The sequence below is a fragment of the Syngnathus scovelli genome, chromosome 8 (assembly GCF_024217435.2).
Source record: "Syngnathus scovelli strain Florida chromosome 8, RoL_Ssco_1.2, whole genome shotgun sequence".
Lineage (NCBI taxonomy): Eukaryota > Metazoa > Chordata > Actinopteri > Syngnathiformes > Syngnathidae > Syngnathus > Syngnathus scovelli.
In genome coordinates, this window is record NC_090854.1 from 262,608 (window position 1) to 277,737 (window position 15,130).

Here is a 15,130-nt window from a genome sequence, read left to right on the forward strand (position 1 = left end):
CGCGGAGGTGGTCGCGGCGCCTCATTCGACTTCCAGCGGCCGGCGAGCTCGCGCACCCGCCCGGCACATCCGGGAGGCCGTGCGCACAAGCCAAGTGGCCGAAAATAGCCCCCGCCGAGCGGATCGGCTGTTTATAAGCACCGCGGAGGTGGTCGCGGCGCCTCATTCGACTTCCAGCGGCCGGCGAGATCGCGCACCCGCCCGGCACATCCGGGAGGCCGTGCGCACGAGCCAAGTGGCCGAAAATAGCCCCCGCCGAGCGGATCGGCTGTTTATAAGCACCGCGGAGGTGGTCGCGGCGCCTCATTCGACTTCCAGCGGCCGGCGAGCTCGCGCACCCGCCCGGCACATCCGGGAGGCCGTGCGCACGAGCCAAGTGGCCGAAAATAGCCCCCGCCGAGCGGATCGGCTGTTTATAAGCACCGCGGAGGTGGTCGCGGCGCCTCATTCGACTTCCAGCGAGCTCGCGCACCCGCCCGGCACATCCGGGAGGCCGTGCGCACGAGCCAAGTGGCCGAAAATAGCCCCCGCCGAGCGGATCGGCTGTTTATAAGCACCGCGGAGGTGGTCGCGGCGCCTCATTCGACTTCCAGCGGCCGGCGAGCTCGCGCACCCGCCCGGCACATCCGGGAGGCCGTGCGCACGAGCCAAGTGGCCGAAAATAGCCCCCGCCGAGCGGATCGGCTGTTTATAAGCACCGCGGAGGTGGTCGCGGCGCCTCATTCGACTTACAGCGGTCGGCGAGCTCGCGCACCCGCCCGGCACATCCGGGAGGCCGTGCGCACGAGCCAAGTGGCCGAAAATAGCCCCCGCCGAGCGGATCGGCTGTTTATAAGCACCGCGGAGGTGGTCGCGGCGCCTCATTCGACTTCCAGCGGCCGGCGAGCTCGCGCACCCGCCCGGCACATCCGGGAGGCCGTGCGCACGAGCCAAGTGGCCGAAAATAGCCCCCGCCGAGCAGATCGGCTGTTTATAAGCACCGCGGAGGTGGTCGCGGCGCCTCATTCGACTTCCAGCGGCCGGCGAGCTCGCGCACCCGCCCGGCACATCCGGGAGGCCGTGCGCACGAGCCAAGTGGCCGAAAATAGCCCCCGCCGAGCGGATCGGCTGTTTATAAGCACCGCGGAGGTGGTCGCGGCGCCTCATTCGACTTCCAGCGGCCGGCGAGCTCGCGCACCCGCCCGGCACATCCGGGAGGCCGTGCGCACGAGCCAAGTGGCCGAAAATAGCCCCCGCCGAGCGGATCGGCGGTTTATAAGCACCGCGGAGGTGGTCGCGGCGCCTCATTCGACTTCCAGCGGCCGGCGAGATCGCGCACCCGCCCGGCACATCCGGGAGGCCGTGCGCACGAGCCAAGTGGCCGAAAATAGCCCCCGCCGAGCGGATCGGCTGTTTATAAGCACCGCGGAGGTGGTCGCGGCGCCTCATTCGACTTCCAGCGGCCGGCGAGCTCGCGCACCCGCCCGGCACATCCGGGAGGCCGTGCGCACGAGCCAAGTGGCCGAAAATAGCCCCCGCCGAGCGGATCGGCTGTTTATAAGCACCGCGGAGGTGGTCGCGGCGCCTCATTCGACTTCCGGCGAGCTCGCGCACCCGCCCGGCACATCCGGGAGGCCGTGCGCACGAGCCAAGTGGCCGAAAATAGCCCCCGCCGAGCGGATCGGCTGTTTATAAGCACCGCGGAGGTGGTCGCGGCGCCTCATTCGACTTCCAGCGGCCGGCGAGCTCGCGCACCCGCCCGGCACATCCGGGAGGCCGTGCGCACGAGCCAAGTGGCCGAAAATAGCCCCCGCCGAGCGGATCGGCTGTTTATAAGCACCGCGGAGGTGGTCGCGGCGCCTCATTCGACTTACAGCGGTCGGCGAGCTCGCGCACCCGCCCGGCACATCCGGGAGGCCGTGCGCACGAGCCAAGTGGCCGAAAATAGCCCCCGCCGAGCGGATCGGCTGTTTATAAGCACCGCGGAGGTGGTCGCGGCGCCTCATTCGACTTCCAGCGGCCGGCGAGCTCGCGCACCCGCCCGGCACATCCGGGAGGCCGTGCGCACGAGCCAAGTGGCCGAAAATAGCCCCCGCCGAGCGGATCGGCTGTTTATAAGCACCGCGGAGGTGGTCGCGGCGCCTCATTCGACTTCCAGCGGCCGGCGAGCTCGCGCACCCGCCCGGCACATCCGGGAGGCCGTGCGCACGAGCCAAGTGGCCGAAAATAGCCCCCGCCGAGCGGATCGGCTGTTTATAAGCACCGCGGAGGTGGTCGCGGCGCCTCATTCGACTTCCAGCGGCCGGCGAGCTCGCGCACCCGCCCGGCACATCCGGGAGGCCGTGCGCACGAGCCAAGTGGCCGAAAATAGCCCCCGCCGAGCGGATCGGCTGTTTATAAGCACCGCGGAGGTGGTCGCGGCGCCTCATTCGACTTCCAGCGGCCGGCGAGCTCGCGCACCCGCCCGGCACATCCGGGAGGCCGTGCGCACGAGCCAAGTGGCCGAAAATAGCCCCCGCCGAGCGGATCGGCGGTTTATAAGCACCGCGGAGGTGGTCGCGGCGCCTCATTCGACTTCCAGCGGGCCGCGCACTCGCGCACGCCGCCCGGTTCAAATTTTCTAAGTGCAACGCACAATGAGATGCATGAGAAACGGCCTTGGTTACCATCACATTTGAAGCGATGAATACGAAGTTAAATTTTATGACTCGGTGTATAAGTCGAGGTCGATTTTTTTCGGTCGATTTTGGATCGAAAAAGGTCGACCAATACACCGGCAAATACGGTATATATACTTATTATAAATGTAGTATTTATTTATATTGATTTATTGTTTATTTATATATATAAAGGCAGGTCCGCAAAAATATTTCTGACGCGTAGCCGGTCCGTGGCGCAAGAAAGGTTGGGGACCACTAGTCTAAAAGAATCTGGCCGTAACTGGAATAGGGTTCTACGCGAATGCCCAACGGAAAAGTGAAGTGCACAAAACCTGCATTTGGCTGTATCAAAATAAATGTCATGAAAAAGGTAAAAACACTACATGGAAGCGCAATGTGTTGTGCTGGGTTCTTTTACAAGTAAAGACTGCTGCTTTGAGTTCACAGGGAGCCATGCTCTTTATTCACTGTACATAGAGGTTTTGAACTCGTGTTGTAGTTTCAGTGTCGGAGTTCAAACTAGGCTTGCAGTTTCCGAATGCCATTCGTGATGGGTGTTGTAAAAAGGTCTTGGCTTAAACGATTGAAGTGCACATAAGAAAAAAAAAAAAAAAAAAAAAAGAGCTTGAAGTGCACATAAGAAAAAGAAAACGCTTACAGCACCTGGTATTCCCAGGCAGTCTCCCATCCAAGTACTAACCAGGCCCGACCCTGCTTAGCTTCCGAGATAAGACGAGATCAGGCGTTCTCAGGGTAGTATGGCCGTAAGCCGTGAGGTGACCCAACATTTTGCATTTTATAGACACAATCGCCCCTGAAACTAGCGAGCAAGCCAATGAAGCCTTCAAAACTGCTTCGGCACATGGAGACCAAGCATCCTGCATTAAAAGACAAACCTTAACCACTTCGGGTTTCATTGTCTCCGATTACGCCTGGATGGGACCGGCTCGTTTCTGAGAAACAAGCTCGGTGCTCCCAATAATTCAACGTAATGGTGACTTTTATTTTTATGTGGTTTATATTTGTTTTTATGCCAGTCGTATCATTTTATTTAATCCTATTTATATATATTTATTATAAATGTAGTATTTATTTATATAGATTTATTGTTTATTTATATATATAAAGGCAGGTCCGCAAAAATATTTCTGACGCGTAGCCGGTCCGTGGCGCAAGAAAGTTTGGGGACCACTAGTCTAAAAGAATCTGGCCGTAACTGGAATAGGGTTCTACGCGAATGCCCAACGGAAAAGTGAAGTGCACAAAACCTGCATTTGGCTGTATCAAAATAAATGTCATGAAAAAGGTAAAAACACTACATGGAAGCGCAATGTGTTGTGCTGGGTTCTTTTACAAGTAAAGACTGCTGCTTTGAGTTCACAGGGAGCCATGCTCTTTATTCACTGTACATAGTCTGTCCTCTAGCGGTAAAAACGTGAACTGCAATGCTATGGCTGTCGCCACACAATGTAGGTTTTAAACTCGTGTTGTAGTTTCAGTGTCGGAGTTCAAACTAGGCTTGCAGTTTCCGAATGCCATTCGTGATGGGTGCTGTAAAAAGTTCTTGGCTTAAACGATTGAAGTGCACATAAGAAAAAAAAAAAAAAAAAGCTTACGGTAACTGGTATTCCCAGGCGGTCTCCCATCCAAGTACTAACCAGGCCCGACCCTGCTTAGCCTCCGAGGTCGGACGAGATCGGGCGCTCTCAGGGTAGTATGGCCGTAAGCCGTGAGACCGCTCAGAATATTTTTCATTTTATAGACACAATCGCCCCTGAAACCATGCCAAGCAGCGGCGGGACTTGATGGCTGTGGTAAAAGTTTCCTTTCACAATTGACGTGGGAAAAAAAAAAAAAAAAGGCTTTCAGCACCTGGTATTCCCGGACGGTCACCCTTCCCTTTTGTTTTTTTTTTTTTTTTTACAACCAGGGCCGAAACAGGCTTTCTTCCAAGGCTTTTGGTGTTTTCTGGAAACATGGCTATCATGAAAAGTTATTGACAGCTTTTTATGCGGTAGCACGAATTTGCCGTTGCGACCTGCATTTTGCTGAATCAAAATAAATGCCTTGAAAAGTTTAAAAACACTTCATGGAAGTGTTGTGTTGGGTTCTTTTACAAGTCAAGCCTGCTGCTTTGAGTTCACAGGGAGCCATGCTCACTGTACATAGTCTGCTCTCTAGCGGTAAAAAATTTAACTACAATGCTGTGGATGTCACCACATAATATAGCTTTCAAACTCGTGTTATAGTTTCAATGTCGGAGTTTAAATTAGGCTTGCTGTTTCCGGATGCCATTCGTGATGGGTGTTGTAAAAAATAGCTTCTTAAACGATTGAAGTGCACATAAGAAAAAGAAAAAGCTTACAGCACCTGGTATTCCCAGGCGGTCTCCCATCCAAGTACTAACCAGGCCCGACCCTGCTTAGCTTCCGAGATCGGACGAGATCGGGCGTTCTCAGGGTAGTATGGCCGTAAACCGTGAGGTGACCCAACATTTTGCATTTTATAGACACAATCGCCCCTGAAACTAGCGAGCGAGCCAATGAAGCCTTCAAAACTGCTTCGGCACATGGAGACCAAGCATCCTGCATTAAAAGACAAACCTTAACCACTTCGGGTTTCATTGTCTCCGATTACGCCTGGATGGGACCGGCTCGTTTCTGAGAAACAAGCTCGGTGCTCCCAATAATTCAACGTAATGGTGACTTTTATTTTTATGTGGTTTATATTTGTTTTTATGCCAGTCGTATCATTTTATTTAATCGTATTTACCGTATTTGCCGGTGTACAGGTCGACTCGGTGTATAAGTCGACCCCCTAAAATTCGACGGAAATTTACGATTTTATGATATATCCTTTGTATAAGTCGAGCTCAATTGTTGCATTATATTAAACTTCAAAATTCAATATGCGAAATTTATTGACGAAATGTGTTCAAATTCTGGGAGGCCGTGCGCATGCTGCTGTTTATAAGCACCGCGGAGGAGATCGCGGCCGGCGAGCTCGCGCACGCCGCCCGGCACCAACGGGAGGCCGGAAATAGCTCCAAGCCGAGCGGATCGGCACTTTATAAGCACCGCGGAGGAGATCGCGGCGCCTCATTCGACTTCCAGCGGCCGGCGAGCTCGCGCACCCGCCCGGCACATCCGGGAGGCCGTGCGCACGAGCCAAGTGGCCGAAAATAGCCCCCGCCGAGCGGATCGGCTGTTTATAAGCACCGCGGAGGTGGTCGCGGCGCCTCATTCGACTTCCAGCGGCCGGCGAGCTCGCGCACCCGCCCGGCACATCCGGGAGGCCGTGCGCACGAGCCAAGTGGCCGAAAATAGCCCCCGCCGAGCGGATCGGCTGTTTATAAGCACCGCGGAGGTGGTCGCGGCGCCTCATTCGACTTCCAGCGGCCGGCGAGCTCGCGCACCCGCCCGGCACATCCGGGAGGCCGTGCGCACGAGCCAAGTGGCCGAAAATAGCCCCCGCCGAGCGGATCGGCTGTTTATAAGCACCGCGGAGGTGGTCGCGGCGCCTCATTCGACTTCCAGCGGCCGGCGAGCTCGCGCACCCGCCCGGCACATCCGGGAGGCCGTGCGCACGAGCCAAGTGGCCGAAAATAGCCCCCGCCGAGCGGATCGGCTGTTTATAAGCACCGCGGAGGTGGTCGCGACGCCTCATTCGACTTCCAGCGGCCGGCGAGCTCGCGCACCCGCCCGGCACATCCGGGAGGCCGTGCGCACGAGCCAAGTGGCCGAAAATAGCCCCCGCCGAGCGGATCGGCTGTTTATAAGCACCGCGGAGGTGGTCGCGGCGCCTCATTCGACTTCCAGCGGCCGGCGAGCTCGCGCACCCGCCCGGCACATCCGGGAGGCCGTGCGCACGAGCCAAGTGGCCGAAAATAGCCCCCGCCGAGCGGATCGGCTGTTTATAAGCACCGCGGAGGTGGTCGCGGCGCCTCATTCGACTTCCAGCGGCCGGCGAGCTCGCGCACCCGCCCGGCACATCCGGGAGGCCGTGCGCACGAGCCAAGTGGCCGAAAATAGCCCCCGCCGAGCGGATCGGCTGTTTATAAGCACCGCGGAGGTGGTCGCGGCGCCTCATTCGACTTCCAGCGGCCAGCGAGCTCGCGCACCCGCCCGGCACATCCGGGAGGCCGTGCGCACGAGCCAAGTGGCCGAAAATAGCCCCCGCCGAGCGGATCGGCTGTTTATAAGCACCGCGGAGGTGGTCGCGGCGCCTCATTCGACTTCCAGCGGCCGGCGAGCTCGCGCACCCGACCGGCACATCCGGGAGGCCGTGCGCACGAGCCAAGTGGCCGAAAATAGCCCCCGCCGAGCGGATCGGCTGTTTATAAGCACCGCGGAGGTGGTCGCGGCGCCTCATTCGACTTCCGGCGGGCGGCGAGCTCGCGCACCCGCCCGGCACATCCGGGAGGCCGTGCGCACGAGCCAAGTGGCCGAAAATAGCCCCCGCCGAGCGGATCGGCTGTTTATAAGCACCGCGGAGGTGGTCGCGGCGCCTCATTCGACTTCCAGCGGCCGGCGAGCTCGCGCACCCGCCCGGCACATCCGGGAGGCCGTGCGCACGAGCCAAGTGGCCGAAAATAGCCCCCGCCGAGCGGATCGGCTGTTTATAAGCACCGCGGAGGTGGTCGCGGCGCCTCATTCGACTTCCAGCGGCCGGCGAGCTCGCGCACCCGCCCGGCACATCCGGGAGGCCGTGCGCACGAGCCAAGTGGCCGAAAATAGCCCCCGCCGAGCGGATCGGCTGTTTATAAGCACCGCGGAGGTGGTCGCGGCGCCTCATTCGACTTCCAGCGGCCGGCGAGCTCGCGCACCCGCCCGGCACATCCGGGAGGCCGTGCGCACGAGCCAAGTGGCCGAAAATAGCCCCCGCCGAGCGGATCGGCTGTTTATAAGCACCGCGGAGGTGGTCGCGGCGCCTCATTCGACTTCCAGCGGCCGGCGAGCTCGCGCACCCGCCCGGCATATCCGGGAGGCCGTGCGCACGAGCCAAGTGGCCGAAAATAGCCCCCGCCGAGCGGATCGGCTGTTTATAAGCACCGAGGAGGTGGTCGCGGCGCCTCATTCGACTTCCAGCGGCCGGCGAGCCCGCGCACCCGCCCGGCACATGCGGGAGGCCGTGCGCACGAGCCAAGTGGCCGAAAATAGCCCCCGCCGAGCGGATCGGCTGTTTATAAGCACCGCGGAGGTGGTCGCGGCGCCTCATTCGACTTCCAGCGGCCGGCGAGCTCGCGCACCCGCCCGGCACATCCGGGAGGCCGTGCGCACAAGCCAAGTGGCCGAAAATAGCCCCCGCCGAGCGGATCGGCTGTTTATAAGCACCGCGGAGGTGGTCGCGGCGCCTCATTCGACTTCCAGCGGCCGGCGAGCTCGCGCACCCGCCCGGCACATCCGGGAGGCCGTGCGCACGAGCCAAGTGGCCGAAAATAGCCCCCGCCGAGCGGATCGGCTGTTTATAAGCACCGCGGAGGTGGTCGCGGCGCCTCATTCGACTTCCAGCGGCCGGCGAGCTCGCGCACCCGCCCGGCACATCCGGGAGGCCGTGCGCACGAGCCAAGTGGCCGTATATAGCCCCCGCCGAGCGGATCGGCTGTTTATAAGCACCGCGGAGGTGGTCGCGGCGCCTCATTCGACTTCCAGCGGCCGGCGAGCTCGCGCACCCGCCCGGCACATCCGGGAGGCCGTGCGCACAAGCCAAGTGGCCAAAAATAGCCCCCGCCGAGCGGATCGGCTGTTTATAAGCACCGCGGAGGTGGTCGCGGCGCCTCATTCGACTTCCAGCGGCCGGCGAGCTCGCGCACCCGCCCGGCACATCCGGGAGGCTGTGCGCACGAGCCAAGTGGCCGAAAATAGCCCCCGCCGAGCGGATCGGCTGTTTATAAGCACCGCGGAGGTGGTCGCGGCGCCTCATTCGACTTCCAGCGGCCGGCGAGATCGCGCACCCGCCCGGCACATCCGGGAGGCCGTGCGCACGAGCCAAGTGGCCGAAAATAGCCCCCGCCGAGCGGATCGGCTGTTTATAAGCACCGCGGAGGTGGTCGCGGCGCCTCATTCGACTTCCAGCGGCCGGCGAGATCGCGCACCCGCCCGGCACATCCGGGAGGCCGTGCGCACGAGCCAAGTGGCCGAAAATAGCCCCCGCCGAGCGGATCGGCTGTTTATAAGCACCGCGGAGGTGGTCGCGGCGCCTCATTCGACTTCCAGCGGCCGGCGAGCTCGCGCACTCGCCCGGCACATCCGGGAGGCCGTGCGCACGAGCCAAGTGGCCGAAAATAGCCCCCGCCGAGCGGATCGGCTGTTTATAAGCACCGCGGAGGTGGTCGCGGCGCCTCATTCGACTTCCGGCGAGCTCGCGCACCCGCCCGGCACATCCGGGAGGCCGTGCGCACGAGCCAAGTGGCCGAAAATAGCCCCCGCCGAGCGGATCGGCTGTTTATAAGCACCGCGGAGGTGGTCGCGGCGCCTCATTCGACTTCCAGCGGCCGGCGAGCTCGCGCACCCGCCCGGCACATCCGGGAGGCCGTGCGCACGAGCCAAGTGGCCGAAAATAGCCCCCGCCGAGCGGATCGGCTGTTTATAAGCACCGCGGAGGTGGTCGCGGCGCCTCATTCGACTTACAGCGGTCGGCGAGCTCGCGCACCCGCCCGGCACATCCGGGAGGCCGTGCGCACGAGCCAAGTGGCCGAAAATAGCCCCCGTCGAGCGGATCGGCTGTTTATAAGCACCGCGGAGGTGGTCGCGGCGCCTCATTCGACTTCCAGCGGCCGGCGAGCTCGCGCACCCGCCCGGCACATCCGGGAGGCCGTGCGCACGAGCCAAGTGGCCGAAAATAGCCCCCGCCGAGCGGATCGGCTGTTTATAAGCACCGCGGAGGTGGTCGCGGCGCCTCATTCGACTTCCAGCGGCCGGCGAGCTCGCGCACCCGCCCGGCACATCCGGGAGGCCGTGCGCACGAGCCAAGTGGCCGAAAATAGCCCCCGCCGAGCGGATCGGCTGTTTATAAGCACCGCGGAGGTGGTCGCGGCGCCTCATTCGACTTCCAGCGGCCGGCGAGCTCGCGCACCCGCCCGGCACATCCGGGAGGCCGTGCGCACGAGCCAAGTGGCCGAAAATAGCCCCCGCCGAGCGGATCGGCTGTTTATAAGCACCGCGGAGGTGGTCGCGGCGCCTCATTCGACTTCCAGCGGCCGGCGAGCTCGCGCACCCGCCCGGCACATCCGGGAGGCCGTGCGCACGAGCCAAGTGGCCGAAAATAGCCCCCGCCGAGCGGATCGGCGGTTTATAAGCACCGCGGAGGTGGTCGCGGCGCCTCATTCGACTTCCAGCGGGCCGCGCACTCGCGCACGCCGCCCGGTTCAAATTTTCTAAGTGCAACGCACAATGAGATGCATGAGAAACGGCCTTGGTTACCATCACATTTGAAGCGATGAAGTTAAATTTTATGACTCGGTGTATAAGTCGAGGTCGATTTTTTTCGGTCGATTTTGGATCGAAAAAGGTCGACCAATACACCGGCAAATACGGTATATATACTTATTATAAATGTAGTATTTATTTATATTGATTTATTGTTTATTTATATATATAAAGGCAGGTCCGCAAAAATATTTCTGACGCGTAGCCGGTCCGTGGCGCAAGAAAGGTTGGGGACCACTAGTCTAAAAGAATCTGGCCGTAACTGGAATAGGGTTCTACGTGAATGCCCAACGGAAAAGTGAAGTGCACAAAACCTGCATTTGGCTGTATCAAAATAAATGTCATGAAAAAGGTAAAAACACTACATGGAAGCGCAATGTGTTGTGCTGGGTTCTTTTACAAGTAAAGACTGCTGCTTTGAGTTCACAGGGAGCCATGCTCTTTATTCACTGTACATAGAGGTTTTGAACTCGTGTTGTAGTTTCAGTGTCGGAGTTCAAACTAGGCTTGCAGTTTCCGAATGCCATTCGTGATGGGTGTTGTAAAAAGGTCTTGGCTTAAACGATTGAAGTGCACATAAGAAAAAAAAAAAAAAAAAAAAAGAGCTTGAAGTGCACATAAGAAAAAGAAAAAGCTTACAGCACCTGGTATTCCCAGGCAGTCTCCCATCCAAGTACTAACCAGGCCCGACCCTGCTTAGCTTCCGAGATAAGACGAGATCAGGCGTTCTCAGGGTAGTATGGCCGTAAGCCGTGAGGTGACCCAACATTTTGCATTTTATAGACACAATCGCCCCTGAAACTAGCGAGCAAGCCAATGAAGCCTTCAAAACTGCTTCGGCACATGGAGACCAAGCATCCTGCATTAAAAGACAAACCTTAACCACTTCGGGTTTCATTGTCTCCGATTACGCCTGGATGGGACCGGCTCGTTTCTGAGAAACAAGCTCGGTGCTCCCAATAATTCAACGTAATGGTGACTTTTATTTTTATGTGGTTTATATTTGTTTTTATGCCAGTCGTATCATTTTATTTAATCCTATTTATATATATTTATTATAAATGTAGTATTTATTTATATAGATTTATTGTTTATTTATATATATAAAGGCAGGTCCGCAAAAATATTTCTGACGCGTAGCCGGTCCGTGGCGCAAGAAAGTTTGGGGACCACTAGTCTAAAAGAATCTGGCCGTAACTGGAATAGGGTTCTACGCGAATGCCCAACGGAAAAGTGAAGTGCACAAAACCTGCATTTGGCTGTATCAAAATAAATGTCATGAAAAAGGTAAAAACACTACATGGAAGCGCAATGTGTTGTGCTGGGTTCTTTTACAAGTAAAGACTGCTGCTTTGAGTTCACAGGGAGCCATGCTCTTTATTCACTGTACATAGTCTGTCCTCTAGCGGTAAAAACGTGAACTGCAATGCTATGGCTGTCGCCACACAATGTAGGTTTTAAACTCGTGTTGTAGTTTCAGTGTCGGAGTTCAAACTAGGCTTGCAGTTTCCGAATGCCATTCGTGATGGGTGCTGTAAAAAGTTCTTGGCTTAAACGATTGAAGTGCACATAAGAAAAAAAAAAAAAAAAAAAAAAAGCTTACGGTAACTGGTATTCCCAGGCGGTCTCCCATCCAAGTACTAACCAGGCCCGACCCTGCTTAGCCTCCGAGGTCGGACGAGAGCGGGCGCTCTCAGGGTAGTATTGCCGTAAGCCGTGAGACCGCTCAGAATTTTTCATTTTATAGACACAATCGCCCCTGAAACCATGCCAAGCAGCGGCGGGACTTGATGGCTGTGGTAAAAGTTTCCTTTCACAATTGACGTGGGAAAAAAAAAAAAAAAAGGCTTTCAGCACCTGGTATTCCCGGACGGTCACCCTTCCCTTTTGTTTTTTTTTTTTTGTTTTTTTTACAACCAGGGCCGAAACAGGCTTTCTTCCAAGGCTTTTGGTGTTTTCTGGAAACATGGCTATCATGAAAAGTTATTGACAGCTTTTTATGCGGTAGCACGAATTTGCCGTTGCGACCTGCATTTTGCTGAATCAAAATAAATGCCTTGAAAAGTTTAAAAACACTTCATGGAAGTCACTTCACTGGTTTCTTTTATATCAAACAAATTGTTTTAGGTTATTCACCTGACATGTTTCGGCGGTTTCTTCCGCCTTCATCAGAGTGTCACAGATGTGATGGTGACGCGTCTTTATCAGCTGATGGATCAACATGTCAGGTGAATAACCTAAAACAATTTGTTTGATATAAAAGAAACCAGTGAAGTGATTAAATAAGGAAAAACAGAATGAACTTAGTACAATTACTTCATGGAAGTGTTGTGTTGGGTTCTTTTACAAGTCAAGCCTGCTGCTTTGAGTTCACAGGGAGCCATGCTCACTGTACATAGTCTGCTCTCTAGCGGTAAAAAATTTAACTACAATGCTGTGGATGTCACCACATAATATAGCTTTCAAACTCGTGTTATAGTTTCAATGTCGGAGTTTAAATTAGGCTTGCTGTTTCCGGATGCCATTCGTGATGGGTGTTGTAAAAAATAGCTTCTTAAACGATTGAAGTGCACATAAGAAAAAGAAAAAGCTTACAGCACCTGGTATTCCCAGGCGGTCTCCCATCCAAGTACTAACCAGGCCCGACCCTGCTTAGCTTCCGAGATCGGACGAGATCGGGCGTTCTCAGGGTAGTATGGCCGTAAGCCGTGAGGTGACCCAACATTTTGCATTTTATAGACACAATCGCCCCTGAAACTAGCGAGCGAGCCAATGAAGCCTTCAAAACTGCTTCGGCACATGGAGACCAAGCATCCTGCATTAAAAAACAAACCTTAACCACTTCGGGTTTCATTGTCTCCGATTACGCCTGGATGGGACCGGCTCGTTTCTGAGAAACAAGCTCGGTGCTCCCAATAATTCAACGTAATGGTGACTTTTATTTTTATGTGGTTTATATTTGTTTTTATGCCAGTCGTATCATTTTATTTAATCCTATTTATATATATTTATTATAAATGTAGTATTTATTTATATAGATTTATTGTTTATTTATATATATAAAGGCAGGTCCGCAAAAATATTTCTGACGCGTAGCCGGTCCGTGGCGCAAGAAAGTTTGGGGACCACTAGTCTAAAAGAATCTGGCCGTAACTGGAATAGGGTTCTACGCGAATGCCCAACGGAAAAGTGAAGTGCACAAAACCTGCATTTGGCTGTATCAAAATAAATGTCATGAAAAAGGTAAAAACACTACATGGAAGCGCAATGTGTTGTGCTGGGTTCTTTTACAACTAAAGACTGCTGCTTTGAGTTCACAGGGAGCCATGCTCTTTATTCACTGTACATAGTCTGTCCTCTAGCGGTAAAAACGTGAACTGCAATGCTATGGCTGTCGCCACACAATGTAGGTTTTAAACTCGTGTTGTAGTTTCAGTGTCGGAGTTCAAACTAGGCTTGCAGTTTCCGAATGCCATTCGTGATGGGTGCTGTAAAAAGTTCTTGGCTTAAACGATTGAAGTGCACATAAGAAAAAAAAAAAAAAAAGCTTACGGTAAATGGTATTCCCAGGCGGTGTCCCATCCAAGTACTTACCAGGCCCGACCCTGCTTAGCCTCCGAGATCGGACGAGATCGGGCGCTCTCAGGGTAGTATGGCCGTAAGCCGTGAGACCGCTCAGAATATTTTTCATTTTATAGACACAATCGCCCCTGAAACCATGCCAAGCAGCGGCGGGACTTGATGGCTGTGGTAAAAGTTTCCTTTCACAATTGACGTGGGAAAAAAAAAAAAAAAGGCTTTCAGCACCTGGTATTCCCGGACGGTCACCCTTCCCTTTTGTTTTTTTTTTTTTTTTTACAACCAGGGCCGAAACAGGCTTTCTTCCAAGGCTTTTGGTGTTTTCTGGAAACATGGCTATCATGAAAAGTTATTGACAGCTTTTTATGCGGTAGCACGAATTTGCCGTTGCGACCTGCATTTTGCTGAATCAAAATAAATGCCTTGAAAAGTTTAAAAACACTTCATGGAAGTGTTGTGTTGGGTTCTTTTACAAGTCAAGCCTGCTGCTTTGAGTTCACAGGGAGCCATGCTCACTGTACATAGTCTGCTCTCTAGCGGTAAAAAATTTAACTACAATGCTGTGGATGTCACCACATAATATAGCTTTCAAACTCGTGTTATAGTTTCAATGTCGGAGTTTAAATTAGGCTTGCTGTTTCCGGATGCCATTCGTGATGGGTGTTGTAAAAAATAGCTTCTTAAACGATTGAAGTGCACATAAGAAAAAGAAAAAGCTTACAGCACCTGGTATTCCCAGGCGGTCTCCCATCCAAGTACTAACCAGGCCCGACCCTGCTTAGCTTCCGAGATCGGACGAGATCGGGCGTTCTCAGGGTAGTATGGCCGTAAACCGTGAGGTGACCCAACATTTTGCATTTTATAGACACAATCGCCCCTGAAACTAGCGAGCGAGCCAATGAAGCCTTCAAAACTGCTTCGGCACATGGAGACCAAGCATCCTGCATTAAAAGACAAACCTTAACCACTTCGGGTTTCATTGTCTCCGATTACGCCTGGATGGGACCGGCTCGTTTCAGAGAAACAAGCTCGGTGCTCCCAATAATTCAACGTAATGGTGACTTTTATTTTTATGTGGTTTATATTTGTTTTTATGCCAGTCGTATCATTTTATTTAATCGTATTTACCGTATTTGCCGGTGTACAGGTCGACTCGGTGTATAAGTCGACCCCCTAAAATTCGACGGAAATTTACGATTTTATGATGTATCCTTTGTATAAGTCGAGCTCAATTGTTGCATTATATTAAACTTTAAAATTCAATATGCGAAATTTATTGACGAAATGTGTTCAAATTCTGGGAGGCCGTGCGCATGCTGCTGTTTATAAGCACCGCGGAGGAGATCGCGGCCGGCGAGCTCGCGCACGCCGCCCGGCACCAACGGGAGGCCGGAAATAGCTCCAAGCCGAGCGGATCGGCACTTTATAAGCACCGCGGAGGAGATCGCGGCGCCTCATTCGACTTCCAGCGGCCGGCGAGCTCGC

The 15,130-nt window shown here is 55.0% G+C and overlaps 6 non-coding genes and 2 pseudogenes across 6 annotated transcripts; all 8 read right to left on the bottom strand.

Moving 5' to 3' along the window:
* Positions 1 to 3,290: 3,290 nt before the first annotated feature.
* On the bottom strand, positions 3,291 to 3,409 carry LOC125974332 (5S ribosomal RNA). Its single transcript, XR_007483502.1, has one exon. It is a non-coding gene; the product is annotated as a 5S ribosomal RNA (ribosomal RNA).
* Positions 3,410 to 4,248: 839 nt separating this feature from the next.
* LOC125974308 (5S ribosomal RNA) lies at positions 4,249 to 4,367 on the bottom strand. The gene has a single exon (XR_007483479.1). It is a non-coding gene; the product is annotated as a 5S ribosomal RNA (ribosomal RNA).
* A 630-nt stretch (positions 4,368 to 4,997) lies between these two features.
* On the bottom strand, positions 4,998 to 5,116 carry LOC125974430 (5S ribosomal RNA). The gene has a single exon (XR_007483549.1). It is a non-coding gene; the product is annotated as a 5S ribosomal RNA (ribosomal RNA).
* A 5,582-nt stretch (positions 5,117 to 10,698) lies between these two features.
* Positions 10,699 to 10,817, bottom strand: LOC125974319 (5S ribosomal RNA). The gene has a single exon (XR_007483490.1). It is a non-coding gene; the product is annotated as a 5S ribosomal RNA (ribosomal RNA).
* An 845-nt stretch (positions 10,818 to 11,662) lies between these two features.
* On the bottom strand, positions 11,663 to 11,781 carry LOC125974364 (5S ribosomal RNA; annotated as a pseudogene).
* Positions 11,782 to 12,654: 873 nt separating this feature from the next.
* Positions 12,655 to 12,773, bottom strand: LOC125974337 (5S ribosomal RNA). The gene has a single exon (XR_007483507.1). It is a non-coding gene; the product is annotated as a 5S ribosomal RNA (ribosomal RNA).
* An 838-nt stretch (positions 12,774 to 13,611) lies between these two features.
* On the bottom strand, positions 13,612 to 13,730 carry LOC125974348 (5S ribosomal RNA; annotated as a pseudogene).
* A 629-nt stretch (positions 13,731 to 14,359) lies between these two features.
* LOC125974431 (5S ribosomal RNA) lies at positions 14,360 to 14,478 on the bottom strand. The gene has a single exon (XR_007483550.1). It is a non-coding gene; the product is annotated as a 5S ribosomal RNA (ribosomal RNA).
* Positions 14,479 to 15,130: the final 652 nt, after the last annotated feature.